The sequence below is a fragment of the Tamandua tetradactyla genome, chromosome 2 (genome assembly GCF_023851605.1).
Source record: "Tamandua tetradactyla isolate mTamTet1 chromosome 2, mTamTet1.pri, whole genome shotgun sequence".
In the NCBI taxonomy this organism is placed as follows: domain Eukaryota; kingdom Metazoa; phylum Chordata; class Mammalia; order Pilosa; family Myrmecophagidae; genus Tamandua; species Tamandua tetradactyla.
The window spans coordinates 107,416,487-107,434,536 of record NC_135328.1 but is presented as its reverse complement, the minus strand read 5'-3'; the positions used below and the strand labels follow the sequence as shown (position 1 = coordinate 107,434,536).

Sequence of the window (18,050 nt, the reverse complement as noted above, 5' to 3'; positions counted from 1 at the left end):
GTGTGGCAAGAAAATACAGAGAATGGTCCTTGTGTGTGTGGCTTATGGAATTAGCCTCATTATTTTATAGCCCACATTTAATATTTCTATATCACCTGGATATGGCCAGACTGTTTAATTATGGATAGTTTTCTTTATTCTTTTTCCTTTTATTTGTTTATCATCTTCCTGGCTTGTTATGTTTAGATACCCAATTCCCACTCTGACTATTTGGCTGTTGTTTGTTTTTTCCATGTTCCTTCTCTCAGAAAGAAGTTTGATTAATGAGAATGCATTTTTGAAATAATTGGAGTTTTGTCTTGTCATTTACAGTTAATGGAGCCTCTCTTAATGTCTTGTAGGAATAAAGGTTGAGAATGACTGGTGTAGAAACAGGGTACTCATGTAGTTTTTTCCAGTACTCACGGCCATTAGGGGAGATGGCAGTCAGTTCTTCCAACTGAAATCTTTTCTCTAGGCTGATGAAAAACCATTATTCCAGAATAAAAGGAAGCTAGAAACACTGGGTTGACTCTTCAGGAAGATGCAGATCATGAATATTAAACAGTGTTCTTAGGGCAGCTTCCCTGGCCCAACAGACTTTTCCCAACATTCAGTAACTTCAAAAATGTGTGGTACCAGTAAACACTAAACGCTTTGTTTAAATATTAAACTTTAAAGTGCCGCATCAATTTTTAATGTGCAAGCTCTCCTTGAAAGGCTCCGCCTGGTTGTTCTTCCCTACCAGAGAAACTCTTGAGTCATTCACCCAGGGCTCGGGTTACAAGGAAAAGGCCGACCGTGTTGCACAACCTCCTCAGAGCATCTCTGAAAAGCCAATACGTGAGCAAAAGGCAGGCTGGCTCTGAATCACTTAAAGCCTCTGTTTCCAAAACTGCTTTATCCAGTCATATTCTCAGGAAGTTGCAGTCCTAGGAACTTCTTCAGTCAACAGATTTTAAGCCTTACCTCTTGCAAAGAATTGCTGACTGGAGGAGAATTATCTGGAACATGCCTGCACAGCAGTTTTTGCTGGTGGAATTGGGGGTCCCCAGGAGAATGTTCTGGAGTGAGAGTCATTCTTTTGCTTCCTACAAACATGTTTTCTGAGGAGTTAATGCAATATTTTAAAGAGGAGCTTTCATGGTCTCAGTTTACTGGGTTTCTATGTTCTGTCACCATAGATGGCTACTCCTTACTCTTCATCTTCATGTGATGGAAATAAAGATCCACAGTGGGTGGGACATGGGTTTGTAAATGGCAGGAGCCAGAGAAAGGTCTGGACCATGATACCTGACTCAGAACTCAGACAGGACTGTCCTGGTGGTAGAGGCGTGATGGACCATCGATCAGGGACTTTATTTACTTCATTCATTCATCCGTTCGCTCAAGGGTGAAAGGTCAGAAAGTCCTTGCTGTGCTTCAGGAGTGGCCAGCAGCCAGTGCGGAAATTCGATGAGATGTGGGGAAAGTGGTATGAGTGGAGGTTGGTAGTCGGTGTCTGGTGGCATTTGGAGGTTATTCTGTCATTGCTTCTTTTTTTTTAATTGAGAAATCTTCACACACATATATTCTATACATGGTGTAGAATCAATGGCTCACAGTATCATCACATAGTTGTATATTCTTCACCGTGATCATTTTTTAGAACATTTGCATCAATCATTCCAGAAAAAGAAATAAAAAGAAAGAAGACTCATGCATACCATATCTTTTACCCTTCCCTCTCATTGCTAGTATTTACATCTACTGAATTTATTTTATATTTTGTACCTCCTATTCTTTATTTATTTATCATTTTTTTTTACTCATCTGTCCATATCTTGGCTATAAAGAGCATCAGACACAAGGTTTTCACAATCACTGTTCTGACATTGCTCTTGTCAATCTCACCACTTCAGCCATACTGTCAGACTTGGTAGACTCATGTGCTGTCCAAACTGGATTTAGAAAGGTCTGACAATCATGGATATGTTATCATTTTAGACTTTCTAAGCCCATGCTTTAATATGATCTTGCTGCCAAGTAGCTTGGGTTATAAGCATGACAACAGGGATTTGAAATTTGGAAATAATAGAAGACAGTTGACTGTTGAGGCTTTGAGAACCCAGAATTTCATAATGATTTGCACAGAGGGGGAAGAAAATGATTTACTTTGGATATTAGGCCTGGATCATCTCTAAGCACTCAAAAGGACAGGACTGTGGTTGAACATTTACAGCTCCTTGTTTCTGTGCATTTGTTAGCTGCACTGCCAATAGGACAGGCACTAACTGCATATGGCTGTCTAAATTGAAATTATTTAAAATAAAACGAAAAAAGAAATTCAGTTCTTTGGTTACATTAGCCACATTCCAAGAGCTCAATGGCCACATGTGGCTAGTGGCTGCTACATTGGACAGTACAGATATAGAACATTTCGACTGTTGCCAAAAGTTTTATTGGACAGAGCTGGAGACAATAATGGGAAGTTAGGAAACTTGGGCAATAGAATGTCTCCAGTGAATGCCCTCTCCCATTTCCCTCAGTGGTATTCCAAACCTTCAGCTTGCTCCAGCTGTATACATTACCACCTCCTCAACACTTTTAGCAGGTTGTTTTGCCTCCAATCTATAAAGAAAATAGACGACATAAGTGTGAATCTTTTCATCCTTTGGTCCTCCATCCCCATCACCTGCTTTCTTGCACCTGCATGTTTCCCCATCCCTTCTTAGAGGAAGAAGCATCATCCTTCTGTTTATTCCTAATCCCTCTGTCTATGCATTAGAATAAATTCTTTCGTCTCTTCTCTTATATTTATATATAACTAAAAATGCTTTACTTTGAAATAATTAGATTCACAGGAAGTTTGAAAGTAACATAAAGGGACATCCTGTTTATCCTTCACCCAGTTTCCTCCAGTGGTAACATCTTGTATAACTATGTAGTAAACAATATCAAAATCAGAAAATTGATTTTGGTACAATCAATAGAGCTTATTCAGGTTTTACCAGTGTTACATGCACTCATTTGTGCGTGTGTAGTTCTATGAAATTCTATCATGTGTTAGATTCATGTAATCACCATCACAGTCAAGATATGGAGTAGATCTATTACAAAGATCCCTGGGGCTACCCCTTTATAACCACAGAAAATTCCTGTCTCCCCCAACCCCTTCTTAACCCCTGCAATCACTAGTCTGTTCTCCATCTCTACAATTTTGTTATTTCAAGAATGATATATATGAAACTTTATTTTTTCACTGACTGTAATTCCCTCAAGATCCATCCAAGTTGTTTTTTGTACCAATTGCTTGTTGCATTTTTTTTTCTGAGTAGTAGTCCATGGTTTGGATGTGCTACAGTTTGATTAGCTATTCATTCATTGAAGGCTATCTGGATTCTTTCCAGTTTTTTGCTATTATGAATAAAGCTGCTGCAAATTTCCATTTTTTTTTGTGACTTTTATTCAGTTTGCTAATGCACCTGAAATGGATTGGGTTTTATAAGGGGATTTATTTAGTTACAAGTTTACAGTTCTTCGGAGGAAAGGCAGCCAGCTGTCCTCTGGTTTCCCACAGGGGAAGGCTCATGGCAACATCTAATGGCCCTTTCTCCCAGTTTATGGGTTCAAATAGCTTTCCCCAGGGCGATTCCTTTCTGCATTTCCAAACATCTGGGCCTGTGTTGGCTCTGAGCACTGAGCTGAGACGTGCTGAGCAATACTGAGCTGCTTTTTTCTCTTCTGATCTCTCTCTTTTAAGCCTCCAGTTGATCAAATTAAAGCATCACTCATTGTGGAAGGCAGTCCCCTTAGCCGACCACAGATGTAATCAGCCATAGATGAATTTCACATGCTGATGATTTAAGTCCACAGCAACAGAACTGGGCACCATCATCTGGCCAAGTTGACACCTGACTCTAACTACTATAGTAAGTTTTCATTTCTCTGGAATAAATGCCACTAGCAATGTGTGAGTAATCCATTTTCCTTCATCCTTGACAGCATTTAGTATTATCATTACAATTTTTTATTTAGATGTTCTGATATGTATGTGATGATATGTTATTGTGGTTTTAATTGGCATTTCCCTAATGGTTATTGGTGCTGAATATTTTTCATGTGTTTATTTGCTATATATCCTCTTCAAGGAATTATCTGTTCATATTTTTGATGAAATATTTTACCCATTTTTTGATTGGATTGCTTGTTCATTTATCTTAAGTTTTGAGCATACTTTATATATTCTAGACACAAGGCCTTCATCAAGGTTTACAAATAGTTTCTCCCAGTCTATAGCTTGTCTTTTCATTCTTTGGTAGAAAAAAAGTTTTTCATCTTGATAAGGACTCTCTCCTATATTTTGAACTTACCTGTTTAACCAAACCTGTTCTACTGCTCTTTTCCCTCAGTAAAGAAACTGTTTTGTAGTTATCCACAGTGAAACATCCTTCTTTCTTGTTGCTAGATCAAGCAATGATACCATAATCTACCTGTTTCCCAAAACAGAAACCTGGGAGTCATACATGACTCCTTCAATCTTTTCAACTCCATCTCTAATTACGCACCAAAACATTGTCTATTCTTGCTATTTCTCAAATGTATTCAATTTTGCTATTTTATCCTCACCCATTGTCTTAGGTCAGACCCTTATAATTTCTTTTATTGCCAGGATCATCACATAGACCTCCTAGTCATACTCCTCACTTTGCACGTGACAAAAGCCAGTTTCCAAAATACTGCAGAATGATCTATTTTAAAATGCAACCCAATTATGCTATCCCCCTGCTTAAAAAAATCCTGAAATAGCTCAATCATCTCCAAAGTTTAAATTCCATAACATGGCATACATGCTGTTTTGTATGTCCCCCTCAGCTTCACCTCTTACTCCTCCCCCATGCCAGTCATTAGCTCCAGCCATTCAAATTTACTTGCAGTTTCTCAAATGCATTGTGATTTCTTGATTCTGATCTTATGCATACAATGTTTTCCCATGCCTCTCTGCTTGAGGTTTCTGTTCTGCATTCAAGGTTCTACAAAAGTGTAACTCCTCCAGGAAGACTTCCTGAATGCCTGTGATGGTTAGGTTGTGGTGTCAACTTGGTCAAGTGATGATGCTCAGTTGTCTGGTCAAGCAAGCACTGGTCCGACCATTACTGCAAGGATATTTCATAGCTGGTCGATAAACTGGAGGGCTGGTGTATTAAATCATCAGTCAGTTGATTGCATCTGTGGCTGATCACACCTGCAATTAACTGAGGCGTGCCTCCCAGCAACAAGATAATCCTATCATCTGAAGACTTTTAAGGGGGAAGAGAGACTCTTTCACTGTTTCTTTAGTCATTGAACTTCTCCTGTGGACTTAGTCCAGACCTGTCACCAGAGCTACCAGCTTCTCAGCCTGCCCTGCAGATTTTGGACTTTCCTGTTCCCATGGTTATGTGAAACATCTTTGTAAATCTCATATTTACAGATCTCTCCTTTTGGTTCTGTTTCTCTAGAGAACCCTGACTAATACATGCCCTCGGCAGGATTACCTTCTCTTTCTTACATAACATGTTCAGTGTAACTCAAAGAAGGGCTGGGACTGTATTGGTATATCTGTATTTATCCCCAGAGCTTGACAAAGTACATGGCACAAAGCTTATAATACTGTGGAATATATGAATGATTCTTAGCAATTTGATCCCCTCAATATTAAAAATACCTGTTTCTCCATTTCCTTTTCTGGATTGTAATCTCTTGAGCACTAGAACTGTCTCTAGTCTCTATCCCAACTCCTGGCAGAATGCATGGCTAGAAGACATTTCCAATAAACATCTGTTGGATAAATGATTGAAGGAGAGTGACATCCTTGCAACACGCTGCACATTAAACTCAGCTTTTTCACTTTGCTCATCCCCAGAGCTAACAGTTGAAAGCATGGAAAAGAACAGAAATTTCTGATGGTTTAACACATTTGTATGGCTGGGTGGGTACTTCTGGTTTAGGTACGGTTCAGATCCTGTTTTGCGCTATTGTTGCTACAAAAAGAGATGTTAACTTTTTGGGTAATCCTTTCTAAAATAGGTAAGTCTTGCCATTGAAATAACTGATTACAAAAAAAATTGAATTTGTCTGACTAGTTTTAGATTATAAATTTCTTTTAGGTGTGTATTATGTGTGTACTATGTGGAAACCAGCCAGGACTGACTTTAAGACAACAATATGGAACAGCCCTCATTTTCTTCATTTCTCTTTTAAGCTCTCTTCCCTCTGCCACTGACTGGCCCCATGCTACCTCCTTGATCCCTAAGCTTCCACTCCCAGACCATAGTACCCCACTTAACCCTAGCATTCTGGAGTAAATGAGGCTTGTCTTGCATTTATATAGAATATGGATGCCATTCTGTGTACCAAAAAGCATCCAGTAGACAAGCAGTAATTGTGAGGACCACAAGGGGTATGAACGAAGGAGATGTTTCCTGGTTCTTGCCTGGCATGGAATGTACCTTCTTCTCACACCAAAGACAATTAACCAGAAAAGGGAAGGATAGGCTATTAGGCTAGCCGTGGGTCTCTTGTGATCACCCCACCTCAATGACTATTAATTTCACTCTAATTCAGCCACCTAGTCCTATGGCCACACCTTGGAATTTGTCATTGTCAGAGACTATTACATCTGGAGTTTCAATTTCATATATCCTGCTCTCTGACTATGACCTTCTGTCTTTCCAGTTTGCTTGCTTGGGGAACTCATGGGCATAAACCTTTGACATCATCTAGACAGTCAATCCATTAATCACCAGCACTGTTTCCTTGCTTAATTCTCTCCTTATCTGAACCAGATTCCATAGTTCAATAGAATCAATCCTTAGCAATATCCTCAACTTCCCTTCTCCTTTTTATCCATCATACCTTTCTGATAAGACCCCAACCTTGAAAGAACCCTCCCATCTGTCTTCTCCATGCTTCCATTTGAGTAGTTAAATGTTGCTGGATAAAATCACACAAATGAGAGAACTAGGTGCACTGTAAATTCATGAGCTTAAGCCTCAATAATGCTCTCCAGCAATTCTGTTGTCCACCCCTGGCTTCTTTCTTTCTTTCTCTTCAGACTCCCATAGTACTTCTTCCAGCATTGTTCTCAACTGATTTCTCACCCTCAGGCTCAAAATTCCTCCTCATCCACATTTATTCAAACTTGCAGACCACTACACTTGCACCAGTCTTCACCTCATGCCCCCTCAGCAAAAGCCAATTCCTCCACTTTTCTCTGGGTCTCATCCACATTCCCTTCTATTTCTTACATTGATTTTAGTACCCTATGAAGAATTGTTAGTGGCATGAGAAGATAATATGGTAAATGTTAATTTTCACCACAATTATAATTACTAATTTAGATTTAATAGGATAATTTTTTGTATTGAATTTTTCCCCAGGAAACTTACCCAGACTAATTCCAGAAAATGAATCTGCCCCTTAGACAGCAATGCTCTACTTTCTATCATGAAATCGTCACTTTTTTACCTGATTTTTAAGTACCTCCATAATCCAGGCCTGTTTTATCTAATCTGATCTGATTAGGTTAGAAAGGGTTCTTCACTTTCTCATGTTATATCTTTATTAATGTCTTCACGTGATACACTCTCTATTTCCTATTAAGCTAATAAATGACAGGGAAGGAACTCCATCCCAGGTCTGTCTGTACCCCAAGTCTATCTTTTTTCTAAAATCATTAAAATGTAAATAATATCTATTTTATTTTAAATTATTAGGGAATAGCCTGACTCTAAAAAGTCGTAAAATGTCTTGACTTTTAAATTTAATTAAAATATTTTAAAACTTTGTTTACAAATATTTTCAAACATAAAAGTAGAAACTAGTATAATGAACACCCATGTAGTTATCACCCACCTTTAAAATTTTTAAACATTTTCCCCATCTTATTTAACGTACCCTTCCCCTATTTTGGGGGGTGGGGGGGAGTATTTCAGACCAAATCTCAGACGTCATATTTTTTCATGATTGTATGCTTGAATATACAGTTCTAACTAATAAGGACTTTTTTTTTAAAAAACGGACATGACCACTGCGGTGTTACCACACTGTGATGGTTAATTGTATGTGTAGACTTGGTTAATTATGGTGCCAAGCTGTTTGTTGTCCCACGGAGGTTATTTAGTGGATGGAATTAGCATCTACAATCAGTTGACTTTTAGCAAAGGAGATTGCCCTTTAGTGTGGGCAGGTCTCATCCAATCAGTGGGAGGTCTTAAGAGTGAGAATCAAGGGTTCCAGGGATCAGAAAGCCATCCTTTTAATCACTTTAAGTTAGGAGAGAGAAGTTAGACGGAGATATGTCCAGGAGAAGGTGAGAGTAGCAATGGGGATGCTGAAACCCTTCAGGCAGTAGAGGAAAGATCACTGGTGTAACTGTGAAGGTGATGGGTTAGGAAGTTATATTTTCGTGATCAAGCAGGGAAACCTCTTCTGACACATGCATACCAAGTGCCAAGCAGCAGAGGGACTCAATTCATGGGCTGCACTCATGAGTGGGAGCGTTTGGACATGAGAATTAGGACTGTGTCCTGGAAGGGTGGCAACATCTGTCATCTTATTCAGATGACAAATTATTACTGGGTCCTAATTTACAGTCACTAGAAATGACTGAGGAAGTTTGAGGTGGATCTCAAATTCAAACTGAAGCTGCAAGCCCAGGATCACTAAACACTTAGAAACAACAAAGGTTGTAACAGGGATGTGACGACTCAATCAACAGAATTGTACCCGAAGAAACAACAAACAGAAGGAACTTTGGAAAGATGTGGACCTAAAGTACTTAGAAAGGGTTAGAAATAAATCCAAATATGTCAGTAATCACAAGCTGGCTCTTGGATAAAATGAAAGTAAAATAAAATACAGTTATATGCTGTTAACAAGAGTCATATCTCAAACAAAATAACATATAAAGATTGAAATTAAGAAAAGTATATACCAGACAATTTCAAATAAAAAGAAACCAAATGTTGTAATTGTAATATCAACTGAAATAAAATTCAAGGTCAAACAACATCAAATGTTCCACACATTAACCCTTAAAAACATTCTTAGCAAAAGTGTAGATTCAAACTATAGAGAGCAAAAACTGATGAAAATACTAGGATAAATAAATTAGCAACCATTGTGGTAAACTTTAGAAATCAATATATTGAATAAACAGATAAGATCTAAGGGCTCTGAATAAATAACTTAGCTCACAAGCTAAGGATATGTATATATGTACATTGGTGTATATTTATAGCTATACTATTTTGTAACCCATTAAATTGAAAGAATACATTTTAGAAAAGGACAGATGGGGCATTCACAAATATGACCATCTGTAAGTCCAAAACAAAGCATATTTCAACATATATTACAAGAATAAAATTATTCAGTGTATTTCCACTAGCCATGATGTTAAAAAATGAGAAATTAACATGAAATACTTAAGACAATCTTTTGCCTTGGAAATAACAGTAAGAATAATGAAACTCTTTCACTTACAAAGTAATAAATATTGTTTCTTTCATAATAATGGTAAGATGGGTAAATTTTTTGGAATGTTTAATTAAGAAAACTAGAAGTTCTTTTGTAAATAGCATTGGGAATAAGAAAGAAAATTTAGCCATAGATCTGGAGAACATCTATGATCGCAGAAGATCATGGGATGAATTCATTCATTCAATGAGTATCTATTAATCACCTATGTTAATATATTATTTTATATCATAAATTTGACACACTGTTAATTTTCTGAAAAATTAAACAAAATCGAATAAAGAAATAGAAAATCTGGATAGGTAAGTAAACTAGAAGAGATTTTAAATGCAGTAAAAGATCAAACTGTTAAAAAGTCACCAGACAGCAAGTTTTTATGGGTGATTTCTATATGACGTAGGAGCATACAATTCCTATGTTATATTAGCTTGACACCAACACTAACTTGTTCTGTGAGGCTAGAACAAGTTACACAAAGCTGAGCAAGGATTGTGCACACAGAAAGGAACTCGGGGCAGAACTCATTAATAAACTTGACATGCAGGATTCCTACACACAAGCTAACAAATTAAATCAGTTATGCATGAAAAAACACTGCATTATGACCAGGTAGGGCTAACAGTAGAAATGCAAGGATGTTTCTATATTAGGTAAACTCAATTTAAATCGCTAATTAACAGTTTAAAGAAGCAAAATCATATACTATCTCAGTAGATATTGAAAAAATATTTGACAAAATTCAACACCAAAAAAAAAAACAAAATTTGTGCTACATACTGACAATGGAAGGAAACTTTACAAAGTTACATCTGAGAAAAATAAAGCAAAAAGCTACACATAGGGCAAGCCACAGTGGCTCAGCAGGCAGAGTTCTCTCTTGCCATGCCGAAGACCGGGTTTGATTCCCGGTGCCTGCCCACGCAAAAACAAACAAAACAAAAAATAAAAACTACACGTGAGGATGACTCATTGATAGTATTCTCTTGACCCTCGGAAACAAGATAAGAATGTTAATCATCACTACTTTTACTGGAGCTTTCGGCCAATGCAATCATACGTGAAAATAAATTAGGCATGTAAATATTAGAAAGGAAAAGAGGGAAACTATCATTGTATTTGGAGAAAACAGGTTATCTTCCTAGAAAATCCAAGAGAATAAAATGGCACTGCTGGAACTAAGGAGAACTTAACAGAGTAATTGGAAAGGAGATTAAAATGTGAAAAATAATATCTTTTCCATATATGACCATAATCATTCAACCTTCCAGATCCCAATAAAAACAAAAAATATTTTGCATCACTATCTGAAAACAGCAACAATAACCACAAAATATTCAAAGATACAAAAGAAAACCTAGGAAGTATGGCATTTCCTAAATATAAAAATTAATATTTTGAAAATGATAATTCTCTCCAAATATAATTGTAATTCAGTGTATCCCAGCCAAATCTTTTCATGTTGAATATAGCAATCATCTGGTCTTATTTTAGAATGTAAGCTATTTTCCTACTTCTGCTTTTGGAAATTATTCAGAAGCAACAACAAAAAATAGAAACAAGTGTAAATGCTACTTGCAATGAAACTTGGAGACAGTCCTGTGAGTGAATCACAGATTTAGAAGAAATGGATAATGATGCAGTGGAAGGTAAACAGGGATGCAGGATGAGGGCAAGAGGACCCCGTGAATGCAGAATTCAAATGAAACTGAGAAAGCACTAGTTCTCTAAAATAAAGGTTACACCCAAGAGGCCAAATCAACAACAACAATGCCAGGAGGGGTACGTGGGTTCACATATTTTGCATGAAAAAAGGGATGGTTGGGCCGAGCAAGGAAGCACAGAGACAAGCCATCTTTTCAGGAACCATTCTGAGAGCTAAGCAGTATCGAGGACAGAGTCTAGCTTATGAACAGTTCCCAAATTGCTGGCCTCTAATGTCTGATCAAGAAATCAAGAGAGAAAGTGAAAATAGTCAATATCATATTAAATAAGATACTGAAGTGATAAAAGAATATTATGAGCAAATTCATGGCAATAAATTAAAAATTTAGATGAAATAGAAAATTACTAGAAAAACAGAATGTGCTGAAAACTGCTAGAAGAAATGCAAAATTTCCAATTTTATATCCATTGAAGAGAATGAATAGCTAATTAAAAGCCTTCCCATAAATAAAACACCTAACCTCAAAGAAAACCCCTTAAAGACAGAGAGTAAGGTAGAACACATTCATGGGAGAATTCTATCACTCATCTAAGGAAGAAATAACACCAATTCTACACAAATTCTTCCAGAAAAGAAAAAAAGAAAGAAAAAATTTTTAAAGTATTTTTTGATGCTTACACAGTCATGTTTCTAAAATCTGCAAAGGATATTACAAAAAATTAATGTTTCTCATGAATATAGATGCAAAAGTCTGAAACAAATTATAAGCAAATTGAATCTAGTGATACTTAGAAGATTAATAGATCTTGACCAAATGTGGTTATTTAGATAAGATAATGAGAGACTGGTTTAACATTAAAAAACTCAATCAAGGCAATTCACCGAATTAACAGAATAAAGGAGAAAAATCATATGACCATCTTGGTAGGATTAAAAATAATCCTAAATAGAAGGAAACATTCTTAATCTGATAAATCTAAGAAATAAAAACACAAAACCCTCAAATAAATCAAGCATCAGATGTAGTGGGAAATATTGCAAGAATGGCCTCTTAAACTGGAAATGAGAGAAAAAGCCTACTAAAATTGTTTTTATTCAGCATCGTACTGGAGGCCCTAACCAGTGAAATTGAAATAAATATTAAAGATATGAGAACTGGAAGGGAAGAAATAAAACTCATTTAAATACTAAGATATGGTAGTTGAATAATATAGTAATTTGACATATGATAAAGAAGCCATTTAAAAATCACTGGGGAATAATGATTTTGCCCTTTGAATTAGCAAAAACTAAAGATTACTAGTATCTGATGGTAGAAGGTGCATAAAAATGGGTAGGTATGTAAACTAGCTTGATCTTTTTAGAGAGCAGTTTCTTAGGATTTTTTTTTAGAAATGTACTTATGCCTTAACCCATAAATTCTACTTTTAGATATTTATTGTAATGGAACATTTCACTTTGGAGAATTGTTTGTAATAGGGGAAAATAGATTATAATCTGAATGTCCTTATAATTAAACTAAAATATTATATAGCAGTTAAAATAAATGAGGGTAGCAAAAGATTATATGAACTGATATGTGAGAGCATATTTTATTTTGTTTATTTATTTTATTTTTTTGTCTTTTTTCCAGGACATATTTTAAAGCTTATGAAAGGGAATTGTAAACTAATACGCATAGTATGATTCCATTGATGTCAACACAATCTTACTATGTATGTAATGAGTTGAATAGCATTGTTAGCTCAAGTTTACCAATGTACCAATAGGGAAACTGAAGCACAGAAAAGGAAAGCTGGGAGGTCTGGAAGATGTCCTGGAGAAAGTGCATTTCAGGCAGAGACAAGAACCAGTACAAAGGCCCTGGGATAGAAGTATGCTTGGCTGATTTGAGAAAAAGCAAGGAAATCAGTGTGACTGGAGGGAGGTAAATGAAGAGGGAATTAGTGAGAGATCAGGGTGGCTAAGTGGCCAGATCATGCAGAGAAGTTTGGCTTTTTATTTTAAGAGAAGTGGAAACCATTGGAGGGTTTCGAGCTGGAAGGTGACTTGATTTGGCTTCCATTTTAAAGTCATCTATTTGGGCTGCCATGTTGAAAATAGATTGGAGAGGGACAAAAAATGGAAGTGGGAAGACTTAGTTAGGAGACTCCTGTAATAAGCCTGATGAGAATGACGATGGCTTGGACCAGCAGCAGCGGAAGTGTTGAGGACTGGTTTGATTCTGGATATATTTTGAAGATAGAGCCAAGAGGAGTTTATGAGAAATTATATAGGAGGAATAAGAGAAAGACAGGGGGTCTAAGATTTTTGAGTTGGTTAGCTAGAAGGATGGAATTGCCATTAACCGAGATGGGAAAGGTTAGGAGTTTGGCTTTTTGACATGTTTGGTTTCAGATTTTTATTAAACATTCAAGTAGATACGTGAAGCTGGTGAGTGGATATGTGTCTAGATTTCAGAGGTGCGGTCCAGTGTAGAGATGAAAATTTGGGAGTCCTCAGGATACAGATATTACTTAAAGCTGTGAGATTGGGTGGGATTAACAAGAGAGTGAGTGTTGATAGAGAAGAGAAGAGGTACACGGCTGATTCCTTCCGTATTCTAATAGGGAGAAGAAAAAGAATTAGCAAAGAAGACTGAGGAGCAACCAGAGATGTAAGGAAAGAAACCAGGAGTGGTGGTAACGGGGAAGTCCAATGGAAAAGTATGTCAAGGAGGAGGAGAGTGCAACTGGGCCAGAAGCTGCTGCTGGGCTAAATAAGATAGGGACTTAGAATTAATCAGCAGGTTTAACAACAGTGTGGTTATTGCTGACCTTGACAGAAGCAGTTCTGCTGACGAGAGAATGGGAGGAGGGGAATTAGAGACAATGAATCTAGAAGCATTATTTGGCTGTGAAGGGAAGCAGAAACATGGGGCAGTTTCTCCAGGGGTGGGGAGGAGAATTATGCTGTGGTTGTGGTTATGGTAGTTACTTTCCTTGTGGTTAAAGATTGGTGAATTAGTAGCATGTGTATGCTGAAGAGTGAACTGTAAGCAACAGGAAAATTGATCATAGTGGAGAGAACAAAGAAATGCTATGACAGATAGCTTTGAGAATGTGAGGGGTGGGTAGCTAGAAGTCTGTACAGTCCATCTCTAGTAACAGTTAGAAAGGCAGCGTATATCTGTATGGAAGCTGATAGGTCTATGAATTTGTGATGATAGGAGTATGTTGAAATTCTCTTCTGATTACTTAGTTTTTTTTTCTTCAGAGGAGTAGGAAGCAATGTCTTCAAGTGTGAGTGAAGATGGGGAGGAGGTAGTTTGAGGTGAAAGGAAAGTGGGCAAATTAGAGTGAGAGAATAAATGGTCTAAGGAAATAAAATGTGATTTATTTCGATAAAATCAGAGAATAAACAGCTATTTTAGAGAGAAAGCCTGAACCAAAGTAGGGTTCCTTTTTCTCTGAAGAAACAAAACCTACAGACCCCCTAAATCTCTTTCTTTTGTTTTCAAGAAAACAGTAACAAAAAAGTAAACTGCAGTTCTAACTAAGCTGGAAGACGTGATCACCTACTTAAAAAGAGTCAATGTATTTTATGCTTTCCGTCCCAGTGCTTGAGAAGCAGAAAGTGTTCCATATAACACAACTCAGATAGAATGGCCAGAGTACCTAGAAGAAGAAAATGTATGACATATTGACCAATCTCAAGCTGCACTGCCATGATCACAAAATCATTGCTGCAAATGAATAATGATAGAACACTATCCATTGAATGACAGAACCTATCATTCAAACCTGATTTGCCGTAAGGAGTCATTGGCAAGCCAAGATGAGATTAAGTGCTGTTGTTATACACTCTGTTCCTGCCTGAAGTAGCCTGATGGACTGAATTACATTAATTAAGTAAATAAGTTGAGATGGCTTTCAGAGACATCCAGATACAGCCAGTTCATCACATCTTTGGTAGCTTACTGTCCAGATTCATGATCTCTGTGACCTGATTTTTTTTTCAACAACACTATTAGCATGTCCTTGATAATGAATAATGGTAAGACTGTCAATTTATTTTGGCTTGTTTAAGAATAGGGTAGTGTCATGAAGCTAAAAATGGAAGTATTTTGAGGTTGGGCACCAGCATTCAGCAAAGTAAAATCAGTGGTTTCAAAGAAAACTCAATTCCCTTGGATATCATAATCGACATGTCTTTAAGTGAATAGTCAAGCAAGGTTCTCTTTGTCATGTAGGTAGTCTACGTTTCAGTTTTCTGTAACATTCTAAGTATTTTGTTAACTGATAGCTGATTTTGTGTTCCCTGCCACATGACTTGTTGACTTGATCTTTGTACCTTTTCCTAAAGAGCTTTGTTAATTTGGAACCTTTGAGAAGCAGACACCATGATGGTATTATATGTGCAAGAGGTTTGTTGGGGGACAATTCCTGTGAGGGGAAATGGGGAAGGAGCTGGATGAAATTGGGAGAGCTGTCAGACTGCAGTGCAAGTCTGACTGCTGTGGAGGAGAGGGGGTAGGAAGAAAGTTTGGGTAGAAAAAGTCTTAGACTGTGATGCTGTTCTAAGATGGTTTCTATAAGGCTTATGGGGAATCTTAGAGCCAAAGTCATCCATTATAGTAGACTTGCATCTTCCAGGAGCAGACCTGCTTTAGTATCCCTGATGCACATAACCATTGTGGGCACCAGCTAATGGGAAGTATAACCTCAGTTCCGACACAGTGATGTTTAGACTGTAGCAGCTGGGAATTTTGGCTAATTATGTTCCCCACTGTTTGAAATTTGACAGCTGTATCTCTCTCTCTCTCTCTCTCTCTCTCTCTCTCTCTCTCTCTCTCTCTCTATCTATCTATCTAATTTCCAGACTAATTTATTTCTCAGAGTCTAAAACTTTCTGTGAGCAGTTCACCTGGCCTACGCTTTAAGATTCAAACTCAAACTCAAAGCACTGTGGGTCAAGGTAGAAGATGAGAACATAACTGTCTTCTCCACTGCTATAGCTCTTGCCATCAGGACGAAAGGCAACAATGTTGATACGTCCAAAGTGACACTTGACTCTTCCAAACTCTTCTTCAGAGGCCAAGTGGAAGAACCTAGCCTCAAACATTCCAATCCTGGTGGAGGTTGTGGTTATATCTATGGCTTCTTGACCACCACCTAGCACCATGTGCTCAAAGTTGGGAGAGAGGGCAGCTAAGTTGACAAGATGTTCTGTCTGGAAAGTCTTTTGGAGTTTGAGGGTTGTGGAGTCAAAGAGCTTGGCTGTGTTGTCCTTGGATGCAGTGACAAACATGGTCATGTCCTTGGATAACAGGATGTCATTGATCTGCTGGGAGTATTCCTTAACATTCACCAATATCACTCTAGACTTGGCACTGTACTCCTGAGCTCTCCACTCTCGTGGCCCGCCATGATGCACTCCCCCAAGGCCCCAGACAGCACTGGCGATCTTGGAGTTGTTGCAAGGGATCTTCATGTAGGGCTTGTTATTGTGAGATCTGGCTTGGATCCTGCAGGTTAAAGAAGCTTACAAGGCACTGATAGTCCATCTGCTTGGCTGAGAGAACATGATGATGTTCTCCCAAAGTCAAAGCCACAGTTTGGGACAGCTGAGTTGGTCTTAAGTAAGGACAGCTGTTTCCCTATTTCATAATCACAGAGATGACAGCTATATACCAGCAGAGCCTGTAAGGACATGTGTGGTATCCCATTCAGCATCTGCACACCACATAGCTCCAGTGTGGCCAGTGTAGGTGCCTAGCCTCTCACTGTTCATGGAGTACCATACATTGAACAGTAGGGTCCTTGGCCATGCTGAAGAAAGCAGTTCTCCCTCATGGGTGTCCTTGTCTGCATACTGGACTGCTCGTGGCCCTGCAGCAGGATCAGCTTCTGTGGAAACAGGTCAGGTGTGTCAGCACCCAGAATCGAGTCCCTGCCCAGCATGGGACCCCTATTCCAACAACAACCCTTCACTCCAGGTTTATCTTTTTATAAGTAAAATGTTTTATTGCAGTATAACATAATTCATAAAATGGTACAAATCTTATTTGCATAGCTCTTTAATTTTTTTTCTTTAAAAAAGATGTAGAATGCATCACAAATTTGCATGTCATCTTTGCACAGGGGCCATGCTAATCTTCTTTGTATCGTTCCAATTTTAGTATATGTGCTGCCAAAGCGGGCACTCTTTAATTTTTTTTTTTAATGCTGAGGGTATTTGTAATAATTTACCTGCAGTAGAATGCACACATTTTAAAGTCTGCAGCGCAAAGATTTTTGACAAGTGTATACACCTCTGTCACCATTACACAGGTCAAGAGATAGAACATGTCCTTCACTCTAGAAAGTTCCCTTGTGGGGTCAATCCCCCTCCCCCAAACTAGAGGCAACTGCTACTCTGATTTCTATCACCAAAGATTAGTTTTTCCTGTTCTCTAACTTCAAATAAATAGAATAACACTTATGTATCCTTTTGTATCTGGATTCTTTTACTCAACATAATATATATATTTTTTAATTAGCGAAGTTGTAGATTTACAGAAAAATCATGCAGAAAGTACAGAGCTACCATATGCCCCACCCTCCCCCCAGATTTCTGTATTATTAACACTTTGCAGGAGTGTGGTACTTTTGTTACAAATGATGAAACACTATCATTATAATTACATTATTAACGATAGTACATACTTTTAAAGGAGGCTTATCTGGGAGGCCTCTCCAAAAAGGTGGTCTTACCACCAGAAGGTCTGGTGCCAATTCTAGTTATGTATGGCAGTGCTGGTGCACCATTTAAAGCTGATTCGCAGTCATAATAAATTTGGGAACCTGCACCACTCAGACACCTCATTCTTCTTCTTTTTTTTTTTTGACGCCTAATTCTTTTGAGTCTGATGGGTGTACGAAATTCC

General features: G+C 37.8%; 1 non-coding gene and 1 pseudogene across 1 annotated transcript; both read right to left on the bottom strand.

The window, feature by feature from the left end:
* Positions 1–16,060: 16,060 nt before the first annotated feature.
* On the bottom strand, positions 16,061–17,085 carry LOC143657084 (eukaryotic translation initiation factor 3 subunit I pseudogene; annotated as a pseudogene).
* Positions 17,086–17,220: 135 nt separating this feature from the next.
* On the bottom strand, positions 17,221–17,327 carry LOC143675213 (U6 spliceosomal RNA). Its single transcript, XR_013171456.1, has one exon. It is a non-coding gene; the product is annotated as a U6 spliceosomal RNA (small nuclear RNA).
* Between the last annotated feature and the right edge of the window lie 723 nt (positions 17,328–18,050).